Source organism: Molossus molossus, unplaced genomic scaffold, assembly GCF_014108415.1.
Source record: "Molossus molossus isolate mMolMol1 unplaced genomic scaffold, mMolMol1.p scaffold_m16_p_1, whole genome shotgun sequence".
Classification (NCBI taxonomy): domain Eukaryota; kingdom Metazoa; phylum Chordata; class Mammalia; order Chiroptera; family Molossidae; genus Molossus; species Molossus molossus.
In genome coordinates this window covers 32,994,230-33,008,182 of record NW_023425344.1, presented here as the reverse complement: position 1 = coordinate 33,008,182, position 13,953 = coordinate 32,994,230, and positions in this window count along the sequence as shown.

Genomic DNA, 13,953 nt, shown 5'->3' with positions numbered 1-13,953 from the left:
GAAGGAAGGAGAGGGAGAGAGAGAGAGAAACACTGATGGGCTGCTTTCTGCACACCCCCTACTGGGGATCGAGCCTGAAATCCAGGCATGTCACCTGACAGGGAATCAAACCGGCAACCTCTAGGTGCATGGGACAACGCTCAACCAACTGAGCTACACCAGCCAGGGTGGCATAGATTCTTGCCTTGAGTTTGTTTTAGAGATGAATGAATGAATCACGATTTTCAGCATTTCATTATGATGCTGCTTCTGCTTTCCTTCAATGGGCCTTTCCCTCAGAAAAAAAAATCACTTGATGGTATTCAGCATATGGAAGAGAACATGTGAGGAAATGACACTTATCATCATTTGCGTTGGCCCACTGGACATCTCACTTAAGAACATCCTCATATTTTTGGCAATACAGCATTTGCTACTGGAGCTCTTTGCTCCGAAAAGAAATATGTATGAAACAAAGAAGTTCTGATTAAAAGAGGCTACCTGAAATCAATGCACTGAATTGTTGACATGCTTGACACCCCGTATTTCCACATTCCAGGTCACGCCCCGCAGTGAAGACACAGCATGGGAGAGGGCAATGCAGCCCTTCTGGAAGGTGAAACAACAGTTTTTATGCCAAGCATATGGTTTATTCTGATTAAATAGGGGTTTTATAGAACTTGAGGATATAGAACTTATTTTTGTTAAGCCATTTATATCTACACACCCACATTTGATGTCTGTTGGAAAGAAAAAGTAAGGTAGTCCAACACGCTAATATGGTTTGAATATGTAGATTATAACGGTAATCATTTTATGCCTTATATATTCTTCCTCAATGACCTATAGAAATAAAACTCACACTGTGGCAAGAAACTTTGTATCATTTTTCCCTCTATAGGATTGCTATTCTCTAATAATACCTTGATGAACTTCAAAAAATTAATTTACCATATACAGCTGGTTATTTTAGTCAGTGTATCACCATTGACCAAGATTTTGGAGTGTACAAATCTGAAAGCCCATTCCTCTGATATATATATATATATATATTCCCTTAATTGAATTATAACAGCTATTCACCTAATTTGTTTTATTCTCAGTTTGGTTTATCTAAAAATGTGCCCACAAACAGTCCCACTGCAGCTAATTACTGTAAGGATAGAGCCAAATTAAAAAAAATTATCTCACATATGCATGCTGTTATACACTCACAGGAGAAAATGCTGCTGGGTGATTTCAGAAGATGCTGTTTGTCTTTCCACTTCTTCATCTTCGTAATGCCATAGTGAGATGATGTCCGTAAGCAATGAGATGGTGAGATTCTGTTGTCTAATTTTCTTTGTTTTGTTTCATCTTTCTTATAACTTACCTGCTAAGGTGCTTTTTTTGTTTGTTTGTTTTGTTTTTCACTCAGATAATTTTCATTTAATTTCCCTATCCATTAAGTCTTATTTCATAAGTTTCTGTACAAAACTACAGTGAGTAATCCTAGGTCACCATCTAGTTATTGTAATATATGACTTCCTTTTTCTCATTCAATTAGCAGAAACAAAATTAAACCCTATGTCTTTTTCAGTTAATGTATTTTTGTGGCTATTGAAAAAAATATCACTTTTTTCACATTGCAAAAAAAAAAAAAAATGAATGTTGGCTTTAAAATAATTGTCTGCGGCTATATATTTATTTAATGTTAAAGAACATTGGAACGAGAGTTAGAAGACCTATCAAACCTCAATATATGTGACTCCAAATGTATGTAAACTTGGGAAAGATTCACTCACCTTATTTAGGCTTTTCTTTCTCCATCAATTTAATAAAGAAATGGGATGATCTTAAAGACTCTTATAGTTCTGGTGTTTCTAACTTCTAAATATATCATTTTCTCTTTTGCATCATTTTCAAAAACTTGTAACTTGTGCAAACCAAAAACTTCCAACTACTTTACACACAATTATCAAATCCTGCATTATTTTAAAGCAGAAAATATAGCACAGAGCATGTGGCTTTGGAGGTATTCATATATTTGTTTCTTTTTTCTGCAATTCCTTGGTGCCCAGACTTCTGTAGTTAATAGTTCAAAATACTGAGGTCTGAAATTCGCTTTCATTGCAGACTCAGAATATCTGCAATCTGCAATTTTGTTTACCTTTGTGTAACCCAGTCTTCTCTCTGCAGTAGATAACTTCCTATGGAGAAAAAAGCCACGCTCCAGGAGAGAGCCCAAATGATGTTGCACTTGCAGCTTGAAGTGCTCTGCGTGGGATGCTGCGGCCTTGCTCTCCCCCGGAGGCCAGCTTGTTGACCTTGCTGCCTCAGTTTGCATGAAAAACCTTAAAGAAAGTTTGCTCATTCTGCCAGTACTTTCTTCACTTCTCAAAGTGCGTTAAGAGATTTGCAATATGATTTCAAAAAAGTCTGAGTGGTGCATGGTCAATAAACAAAATAATCTAGTATTAAAAGTCATGTAAAAGGATAGAGAATACGATTAGCCCCAAGAAAAAGGTTACTTAGGGAAAGACTTCAAAGAAAAGAGTCAAATATGTCCAGGTTTGATTTTCACTTGTCCCATATCAAGAACCAATTCTTCCCACTGAGCTGTATTAAAAAAAAGGTTTGCCGCCAGCTCAGTGCTTAATGGCCTCCGAGCTGGCTCCTCAGCAGGGGAGGAGCTAGAGCTGTTACTGTGCCGTTGCAAAAACCAAAAACCCACAAACCCAACCTGTTCCTTTACAAAGGCAGCCTGGTTACAGATCGTATGTTCATGACACTTAATTTTTCTTTTCTTTTTTTTCTTTAGAGAGCTCTAGAGGAAGGGCGTGCGTGAGAGAGAAAGAGAAACATTGATCAGCTGCACCCTGTAAGCCCCCACCAGGGATCGAGACTGCATGTGCCCTGACCTGGAATAGAACCCTCAACCTTTCGGCGCAAAGGATGACACCCAACCAACTGAGCCACACCAGCCAGGGCTCAAGACAGTTTTAAGTATAGAAATATTTTGGGGATGTAACAGTAACGCCCATTTAAGGATGTGATGAACACATTTTACTTTCTGGATTAAAAAATTAGCAACATGCCCGGGCCGGTTTGGCTCAGCGGTTAGAGCGTCGGCTTGCAGTCCAGAGAGACCCAGGTTCAGGTCCCGCAAAGGGCACGTACCTCGGTTGCAGTTTGTCCCCGGCCCTGATTGGTCATGTGGGTGGCAGCCACTCGATGTGTCCTGTTCACGTTGATGTTTCTCTCTCTCTCTCTTCCTCTCTCTCCCTCCCACTCTACCTGAACAAAAAATGGAAAAATGTCCTCAGGTGAGGATTAAAAAAGAAAAAAAAATTATCAACACATTTGCCAAAAACTATAATCCTTTACCCCAAACTGTTTCTGGACTTCCAACCCTAGTAAAAGAGGCATTATTTTTTTAGCTGCACCCCATGCAGTGAGACTGTAACTTTAATTCTGATAGGAAAGGTTTACAAAGATCCCCACACAGGTCTTCATGTTGAAATACAGTTTTATAATGGCATTCACAAACTCTTAGATTTTATTTAGAAACAGACTCAAAGAGCATTTTACTGGACTGTGAATAAAAATATGGACCAAAAGGGAAAAAAAGCAAGACTTGTCATCAAGTCTATCTCCTCTATTTTACACGGACAGGAAAGCCAGAGAGGTGGAATGACTTGCTCAAGTAACACAGCAATGTGAGAGAGAGCAGATATTTGCAGGTATTTCTCTTATATCACAACTGCTTCTTAATGCAGGTGTGAGTACATTGTAGACCATTACATCCAGGTCTTTTCCATAAAGAGACCCCATGTAATTGTCTGTGCTTTCTTCTTTTTTTTTCTTTTTTTCCCTGTCTTGCCGTAAAAGAACACAGTGTTCCACAGGATCGTGGTAGAACCACAGATAAAAGGAGGCTGGAAACATCGTTTGGAGGACAACCAGCTGCTCTAAGGAGCACCCACTTTGGACTTTGGTTGAGTTTGTTTTGAGTTATTATATTTGCTAGCATTTTATTAACTAATATGCTACCTAACTACTTAAAATCATTTTTTAGTTCCAACCCACCTTACCTTGTCAGGAAAAATCCATAAAAAATAAAATAACAACTACTCTCTAAATGTGAATCATGGTTAATATGACCAATATAGGTTATGTGCAATGATTCCCCACTTAGGGCATCTTTCTCTCTGGGACTGGGGTTTTCCCTCAATCTATACTTGAAAATTACCACTTTAAATGACAGATTGTCCTGATTGGAGTATATTAAGCTGTGAAAAATGTCCATGATACCCTTAGCATTTATCCATACCTTTCAAAAGGAACATTTTTTTTTTTTTATCCTCACCCGAGGACATTTTTCGATATTTTGTTCAGAAAGAGTGAGAGGGAGAGAGAGAGAGAGAAACATCGACGTGAAAGCGACACATCGAGTGGTTGCCACCCACATGACCCAACCAGGGCCGGGGACAAACTGCAACCAAGGTACGTGCCCTAGCGGGAACCGAACCCGGGTCTCTCCGGACCGCAGGCCGACGCTCTAACCGCTGAGCCAAACCGGCCAGGGCGGAACATTTTTCTTTTAATGTGGACATTCCAGTCACTATGTCGGGTAGTGGTAGCTGGGCAAAAAGCATGAATGTCATCTTTTCAGTAGGGGCATTGGGAGTGAAGAGGGGGTCTCAGCCTTTGGAAGCCTTTGCAATGGTACCAATTCTATACCAAGTCATTGTAATCTGGGGCAATACAAATATACCATTGATTTTTCTCTATTGTTCGAAAGTGGCCCCAAGTAGGTCTTAATGGACTCGGTATCATACAGTGGGATTACTTTTCCACTTAATATAGGATTTTCATATCACCAACTGTCTATTACCTTAATATTTGCCCTACAAACCCTTGGAGTTTGAATTCTACCAAAGTGATTATTAAACAATAGGCCATATACTTATTTAAAGGTATAATTTTAAAACTGGACAATCAATCAATTAATAATTAAGACCTACTGGCTTAGTCTCAAAACTGCTTAATTGGGTAATATCTCTACCCACAGCCCAGGGACCCCACTGGGGTTGAGAGCAGAGCTGGCCAGCATTTCCCGTCGCTCCCCGGGACAACAGTTCTCACTGCCAACCCTGCTTCTGTCTAGGGAAACTCTCATCGGTAAAACACTATCAAAGTTTGGGTACGCCAAAAGCAATCTCAGTTTAAGAAGGAGTCTGTATTCCCCGACAGGGCAGGATTCTCTGAGAAATTTTATGCACGTAATAGTATTCTTTTTTTTTTTAATCCTCACCCGAGGACATTTTTTCCATTTTTTGTACAGACAGAGTGGGAGGGAGAGAGAGGAAGAGAGAGAGAGGAAAACATCGATGTGAAAGGGACACATCGAGTGGCTGCCACCCGCACGACCAACCAGGGCCGGGGACAAACTGCAACCGAGGTACATGCCCTTAGCGGGAACCGAACCCGGGTCTCTCCGGACCGCAGATGGACGCTCTAACCGCTGAGCCAAACTGGCCAGGGCAGTAATAGTATTCTTAAAAAATCTTTCTGAATTGATCGGTTTCTTCAGTTTTAATTTTGATACTTTGATACTAAACTCTTGGTTGGAACACAGTTTCATTTTTAGGGGTATCTGTACAATAAGGGCTCTCCACTTTGAATTAAATGTGCTGACAGGGGTGAAATAAGAATCCCAACCTACCATTATATGATTTAGTAATTAGAAAGGAATAGAAATTTCCATCCTAATTGAGCAATATGCTAGCCCTATCTAAATGAGGACAAATAAAACTTGGGGAAACTAGAAGGATGAAATTAAATGGACACTGTTTATGGAAACAATAAAATGCATATTGGAGTCTTGACATTTGTTGGGAGGATGAGGTGGTAAATTAGCTTGTCAATGTGAGTACTGATGGAAATAAAACATGGTTAAGAGATTCCCTTTAAAATTCAGATAATCAGGGGAATTAGGCAACCAATTTCTCAGTTTAAATGCCTCTGCAAATAGCTTATCTGAGTCATTAAACTACAATGTTCACTAACCATGAGGAAAATCTGCTGTGTGACGAGGTTAAAACTGAAAATGATATGATTTAAAATGTGATCTAGGCAATGGGTATGTATAATTTATTCTTTCTAATATGAGAGGGCATTTCAAAGTAATTTCCAAAACACACACGTGACTTGGCCACAGAGCTTTTGGTATTATCAAAGACACCCAGGTCTCTACCTTACAGTGATAACTTTGTTATTTAGCATAGATACTCTAGAAATAGGTCTAAGAAAAATGGAAGGAATATAAATCAGTTAAAACAAAACAGACGATCTGATTTGGGGACCCCTTAGAGTCGGAGGGTTAGACATAGACTGGTGTTTAACATCTCAGAGCAAAGACTTCATTACATTCCTCTGAATGGCCATGGTTCTGATGAAAATTCCTGTACTGACATACGCTATGCTCTGAGGTTTTCAGAGCAGCAGAATAAACCAAGCTACAAGTTTTACCATATTTTCCTCCATTCTAGTGTTCTTCAAACACTCCTGAGAATGTTTTCTCTAAGCTTCATTTAGAGTAATTCTGTGTGAATTGCTCAACATTTCTGCAGGCAATTGGGGTAATGTGAGTCTGGGGATGACTCACAGGGACTCTGCTATGTCTCTTAAAAGAAGTTAATTATACTCTTGTGAGATGATAATTACCATCACAGACTGAGAATCTCTAAGGTTTGAAGGTATTTCGAACATTCAAGGAGACTACAATCTTTCTGATTCATAAATCTCTTCAGGTACAGGGAAATTAGTACTTCTCAAGAGAGTGCAAAATGCCTAGAGACAGTTGTGGAAAACGTTATTCCCTATATTGTACTCATAATTATTTTTCTTTAATCTCACTCAGATCATAAATTGTTTGATGCAAGATTTCTTACAACGTAGTCCCTAAACCAAGCTCAATACACTAGTTCTTAATGGAAGCATCAATAATCCTAAGGAAATTTCTTTACTAAATCCAGTTTGTCTTTTAAAAAATGATGTCATTTCCTTTATATAGACCTAAATGCAAAAAATAATTTGGTCTATTGAAAATGGCAAGTGATTCTAACAGATAACAATCACTTTATATCATATATCTGTTTTTTAAAATTTTTTTTTAATCCTCACCCTGGACATTTTTTTATATTTTGTTCAGGTAGAGTGGGAGGGAGAGAGAGAGAGAGAAACATCGACACATTGAGTGGTTGCCACCTGCATGACCCAACCAGGGCTGGGGACAAACCACAACTGAGGTACACGCCCTTAGCGGGAACCGAACCTGGGTCTCTCTGGACCGCAGGCCGATGCTCTAACCGCTGAGCCAAACCGGTGAGGGCTTATATCATATATCTTTATAGACTACACAATAACTATTCATGAGTATTTAAGGAATTTTCAAGTACAATTTTTATTTTAAATGACGTTGAACTTATAGGACAACCATTTCATATTACCTTCCATAAAATAAGATTGAACTTTCTAATTATTAATATCTTGTGACATATGCGGAGAAGAACAGAAATGTATATCCCTTCTCAACTTTTACACTGTATCTGTATGAGTCAGGGTTCTCCAGTAAAACAGAACCAATAGGAGATATATGCTGTCATATGTATATGATTTCTACAATGAGATTTTATGTTTATTATAAGGAATTGATTTATGCAATTACGGAGGCCTGAAAGACCCATAATCTGCCTCTGCCATCTGGGGGATGGAGACCCAGAAAAGACGAAACCAGGAGTGCTGATGGTGTCTGGATCTGTACTGATGATTTAAAAAAGGGAAAGAAAGAGGACAATTGGAAGAATCTTATACCACACAGTATAGTAAGCATAAATCATGTTGTCCTTGGTTTACTGTTAAGTACATTTAAGTACAGTTACTCAATTGGAGATCAATGTACCTTATTGACATTGCTTCCAATCTATATATCTCTACTTGGTAATATGAAAACAATCTGAGAGCCCTTGTAAATGTCTCAGATGCACAGCTGAAAACAGAATAATTGAAACAAGGAAGTAAATGAGATAGTGTGAAAGGTCATGATATAAGTAAGTCTATTTTGGCCCCCAATGTAACTTTCTTATCAATGCCTGAATAATTTGTTCTATAGTTCCCAGTAAAACTTGGCCTATGATGCCATCAAAATAAATAATCTATATTTTATCAAATACTCATGTGCTCATTCTTTATAACAGACTATCTTGTGCCTATACTTCAAAGTTAGTTATTTCAATTATCCATTGCTGTATAACAATCATAAAACATAGTTGCTTCAAACAAAGCTCCCGATTTGGTCATTTGGGCTGGGTTTGGGGGGATGGTGTTCTGAGTCTCACCTAGGTTTGCTCATCTGGCTGTCATAGGTCTGCATGTTTCCAAGTGACATGACCCAAATGTGTGTCTGTTCACTGATGCTACCGTCTGGTAGAGATTGTTTCTTTTCCCACCTCCTGGAGAGCCAGGAGGACAGACCTTAGACGGCAGTGGTGCCACTTCAATTTGGCAAGCCCAAATTCACCATCAGTTACCAAGTTACCAGAAAATCAGTTTGGGAGAGCACTATAAGAGTGTGGATATGAAGAGGCTTAGTTCATTGGAGGTCTTTGATGTAATGTCACTTACTTACTTTTCCTGTTCTCTACATTTCTTCATAAATAACTAACAACAATTTTACAATTCTGTTTAGAGACTAACCAGATTCCTAGGATATAATTAAACTGAGCACAAGATTTGAGTACTAAAAATCTCATGGTCTCTTTACCCACCTTGGATTTCAAGAGTGACCGAGAGGCATTGCAATATGGAAGTCTGAATTTCAGAGGAGCCAGGAGGGCCAGAGAAAGGGTGCTGACTGAAAAGAAAATCAGCCAATGGCCACATCCTGCACATGCCTGCGGAGAGAATAAGTTGCTCCAAATAAAGACCAATTTTGGACTGATGCACAAGTATGTATATTCAGTTTCAGGGAATTGTTGTAGAAATAGAGGATGAACCCAAATGCAATGTAAATGAACCAGGAAGAGCAATAGCAATAGGTGAGTACACCTGAGAGGCCTGGAATGGGTAATAGTTTTTCTACGGTGGCAGTTGACATAGTCAAAGCGATGAGAAACAAAGAGAGAAAGATTTTGTCCATGGCCAGGCTGCATCTTCCCTAAGAAGAAAATTCCTACAGTGATTATGCTAATCAGAATCGCTCCCTGTGGTGTCCTCCACAGCTACTTTAAAGAAATTCCTTTTCACATAATAAGATTTTTTTTTCATTTTAAGTCTAAATATTAGTCTTTTGGAAAGAAAAAATAAAAACAATTAGCAATTGAGTAATTCTTAAAGGAAATGTATAGAAAAGCTTCTAAATCATGAATATATTGTTCTATTTTGTCCACTAGATAATAACCCAAATACTTTATTTGTATAAAAATTACATTTACTTAGATATTTTAAAAGTGTCTTTATACCTGTAACAGAGCTACAAAGTGTACACACACACACACACATACACACACACACACACACACTGTATACCCCATTTTCTACATTACCCAGAAGTCACTATTAATTTAAACATTGTAGGTCTATGGCAAATTTTAGGTCATTTTTTCTAAGTCAGAAACAATGGCTTGACTCTTCACCATCCATTGTCATAGCAATAGAGAGAAATAAGAAACATGAGTGGGGCACTTTGGTGCTTCGAAATATTAACTACGATTTATATGGGATGTGCAACAGAACATTGGTAAGAGAATCTTAAGGCCAAATGAGGCTGAAATCCCAGTTATTTAGCCATATTTGTTAAGGCAGGAAGTAGAAAACAATGAGCCAAAAGGCAAACAGAATGCAGATGAGCAAGTTAAATCAAGTTATTAAAGCAGAAACGGAAGAAATAAAGGGGAGTCGGAGGATGAGAGCGGGCAGTGGGCTGAGGTGCAATGATACCTGATGCAGATAATGGCTGCTTGAGAAACACCCAAACAAGTATGTCTATATAATCATGTCCATGAGGAATTTCTAAATTTCATCAAGGTAAACAAATAACCTATCTCTTATTCCAACCAACTGCATAGAGAATTATTCACAAAATTTTATAACTTTGTGATTTTTGTATCCCTTCTCTATGAAAATAGAGAACCCTCACAAGATTTGCTAATGAGATGACTCTGCCCCATCACAAAATGAGGGATATTAATTCCCAAATCACCCACACCTTTACTTCTGAAAGTGCAAAATTATACTGGGATTTTCAGAAACTACTAAGAAACTTGGGAGTTTAAAAGGGGTGTAGTAAGGGGAAAGTATTAATATACCTAATCTTATCTATAGAGCCAAACCCCTTAATTTTAAGTAATGGCAAATACTTAAAATTCTACATTTCTTCAGAAATAACTGACAACAGTTTTACAATTCTATTTGTAGACAAACCAGATTCCCAGGATATAATTAAACTGAGCACCAGTCTTGAGTACTAAAAATCTCATGATCTCTTTACCCATCTTGGATTTCAAGACTGATTTGAGAGGCTTTGCTGGGATGAAAATCTAAATTTAAGAGTCAGACAGGAACAGAAGGTGCATGGCTACTTGTACAAACTTTTACTTACCCCTTGGACTTCTGGGAAAGGAAAAAGACTACCTAATACAAGTGATATTTTGACTGCTGAAGAATTATGTCAATATACCCTGTCCTGAAACTCTATATAAGCAAGATAAATAGTCTGTTTAGTTCGTTTTCAAATATGGATATCCAAAAATATTCCATACTTAGCAGAAAGTATACTATTTTATAGAAGACATGTTGTTTAATGTTATGGAAGATAATTATTCATCTCTATAATTCATCTTTAATCAACATTGGAGATCGATTGCATGTGGCATGATTTAATCCAAATAAATTTAAAACCCCTTGGAGTACACAGAGGTGGCCTTGCCTACAGAAAGTACCACACACAGCCGAAGTATTGGCATCCCTTCAAGGACTTTGATTTTATATAATAGAAAATGTCTTCTGCTGTCTGGATAAAAATGCATGTGGTCTCTTGTGCTATTCAGCTGAAATTGTGAGCTGCAAATGAGTAAAAATCAAAGGGGCTCTAGTAATTTTACAAAGACAGCAACTCTCAGATTCAGAAGAGAATATTTATTTATTTAAGAGTCTATTGTAAGCTCTTGTCTCTTCACAAAGTTTGATTATGAATTGTCATTTGTTGAACCCTTGTTCTTTCAGGTAGTGTTGACTAATATCAATTATTCTTTAATTTATGAAAGAGAATGTTTTTATTTCCTCCTTTAAGTCTTTTTTTCCAGTAGCATCTTAAACACACAATCCATCAAAGATCAAGGAAAATTCTGAACTCTATTTTCTGTGATTGTGAAAGTATATTCTGTTCTTTACAAAAAACACTACAGCAAACAACTAAAAAAAAAAAAAAATTCAGCTTCCTAGAGCATATAACATATTCATATCCATGCAGGATGAAAATAGGGTAAAAGATGTTTATAAATGTCTAAAAGCTTTAAATAGCATAACATAGTGCTATGAATAAGGTTTGTAGGTGAGATTTTTACCTGGCTGTAGGACTTGTGAGAAAATTATTAATTCTTAGGTACCTTGTGATTAAAATTGGGAAAAGAAAGTAAATACAATTTCATAGAAACAAACTGTTTTGAAATATTTTTATACGAATATGAAAAGAAATAGTATCACATATGTGAAATGAGTTTCTGGCTTAAGGTCAAGTAAAATAACTGAATTATGCACTTTTATAAATTGGTCATATTGGCCTAACAGTATCATTCAAGATGAATTATTAAAAACTAACAAACAAAAGAACAGTTGTACTTATACAACTGTGCAAACATGATAGGCTAGACAAGTGGATATAGGATATCTTTCCATGTCTCCCTATGTATTTAAAAATGGAAGACAATTCATACTTACTTAGAATCTAAACAATTTTAATTTTATAACCTTCAGTGTTGGAGCTACTTTGTCTGAATTATTTTACTTTACTTTACATTATGCATCTCAAATAGGTATTATTATTACCACTGCACAGATGAGAAAACTGAATCTCCGATTTTCATCACTCACTCTAGTCACATAGATAAGAAACAAGAAAGACCACAATATAAGCCCAGATAGAGCCACATTCAGTGGAATATTTCAGTTGTAATTCAACTCATTTATCTAATATCCATCTCAAATCAATTGAAGAAAAAAAGTTACAAATGTATATTTGCAATCTCCTACTTGAAATCTTCTGGATATCTAACAGAAATTGCAAACTTAGTATGTCTAAAATCAACTGTCTGCCAAACACATCCCCAGTGAAACAAAGGAAAGCAATATTTCTTGAATAGTTTTTCTCATCTTAATAAATTGCACCACAGAATGCCTTTAAAATTCCCACCCCAAACCCAGAGGTCCACCTAGATACCTTTCTTCCCATCACTCTCCACGTCCGAAAGCTTCATTTCCCTTTTTCTACTCTTCACTCTAGTCAAAGCCACCCCCTTTCCTTTAAAATACGACAATACATCCCAAATCTGCCTCTCCTACATGTGAACTCCTCCCTCAGTGATCTATTTCACAGTAATCAGAGTGATATTTTGAAACACACACACACACACACACACAAGATCTTGACTGGTGGATTTGATATATGAACTTATATATGTGAATAAAGTGACATAGAACTATGTACACATCATGTCAATGTCAAATTCCTGGCTTTGATACTGTACAGTAATTATATAAGTTGTAACTATAGGAGGAAACTGGGTAAAAAGGTTAGACCTCTCTGAACTAGACTAAAATTTCCTATGAATCTACAATTATTTCAAAATTAAAAATGTTGGTGTTCAAAAAATACAAATATAAATAGCTAAATGTGTACAGTGCTTACCATATGCAACCACATGCAAATACTTTATATGCTTTGACTCAATAACAGGATTATAGTGGTGCTATTATCATCTCTAATTTATAGCCCAGTGGCTTGCCTAAGGTCACACAACTCATATAGAGAGGGGCTATGATTTTAATCCAAGCAATCTGGCTCCAGAGGATGTGCTCATAATCATTGAATTACAGTGCTTCTCAAAAATAATTTTTGAATGCTTAAATGACTGAATGAATATAATTTTTAAAAACAGGTATATTCACTCAAGGGAGAAATCATACAACCTTTTGACCAAACACAGGCTGACTTTCACATGCCCTCAACATTCGATTTTCTTGACTATAGTCTCATTCACGATGATGAGGAAGGGAGAAAAGTCAAGTTAAGAAACATAATGCTACATCTATTCTGATATTAACTCTCAGAATTCCCTGAATAAACTTTTCTAGAGATAGAAATTTTGCCCACTTTTGGAAAGCTTATTTTAGTTACAATGTTTCCGAGGATTCACTCACCATCATGAAAGTGAATCCAAATCCAAAGTCTGCTGCCTGCCGCAACCAAAGCCAAGACTCATGAGACAGGTGCTCATGAATAAGAAAGAGGTTTATTTGAGTTGCTGGAATTCAAGAAAATGGGGGACTCTTGTCCCAAAGCCCATCTTAGTATCTCAGTCATCCTGACAATGTTATGTAGGGGAACCATGAGAAGAGGGGAACTAAGGAATTTCTGTCAACGGGCAGTTTCTCAGCTCTGCTCTCAGGTGTTTCAATGTTATCCCCTCATGTGTCATCACGTAGGTTCCTTGCTGCATCTGCAGTTTTACTGCTAATGTCCGGAAACAGGACAGCAGAGTTTCTGCTGGTTCTGATATGAATTGCGGATGCTTTCCCAGTTCTTGTGGTCAGGGTCATTCCTTGGTCAAGCAGGAACTGCAACTGCTGATGCCTACAATATGCTTATAAGGAAACTGTCAGTATGTGAGTTCCTTTTAGCAATTTGTTAGTACATTTTATTCTAATTCCATTTCA